Consider the following 537-nt stretch of genomic DNA (forward strand, 5'->3'; position numbering starts at 1 on the left):
TTTCTTGTTTATCATTCATTTCCGAGTTAAAAAGACTCATTTCCAGAACTATAAAATGTTCTGAGAGTACAGTAGTTTGGAAGTCCTTCCCAATAACCAAGCAGTGTCAGTCATTGAATGCAGTTACGTAACAAAGGTAATTGCACAGTGTAAAGTCCCGTAAGATGATGGTAAGTTCAGGGGCTTAACCTCCTCTGCATGACTTGGCAGATGGACAGAGTGGTACCACTGTGGTTTTCTTTGTATTACAGTTATTTATTTACATTGATTTTTTTTTCCATTTTCTTTTTCTTAGTATTGCTTGATTGAGTTATTGATATAAGGTCACAAAGTCATTGTATACTCACGTCCTTGAGCTGCATTACCTCTCTGTCCATAAGTTGTTTTTTAGTTATGTCTTATGTTCTAGAGATATCTCTTTTACTCTCCTAAGTATAGCATGATTCTATGAGAAAGAAATAACAGACTTCCATCACACTTGGGCTACATTATTGATACTATCATTATTTTATTTTTAACCTTTTTATATTCCTCTTT

The 537-nt window shown here is 33.9% G+C and overlaps 1 protein-coding gene across 1 annotated transcript in view; it reads left to right on the forward strand.

The window, feature by feature from the left end:
* Window positions 1-537, forward strand: part of LOC119593989 (rab-like protein 6) — a gene marked incomplete at its 5' end in the record, with an annotated part of 2,224 nt that overhangs the window by 1,170 nt on the left and 517 nt on the right.

This window comes from Penaeus monodon, chromosome 33 (assembly GCF_015228065.2).
Source record: "Penaeus monodon isolate SGIC_2016 chromosome 33, NSTDA_Pmon_1, whole genome shotgun sequence".
In the NCBI taxonomy this organism is placed as follows: Eukaryota; Metazoa; Arthropoda; class Malacostraca; order Decapoda; family Penaeidae; genus Penaeus; species Penaeus monodon.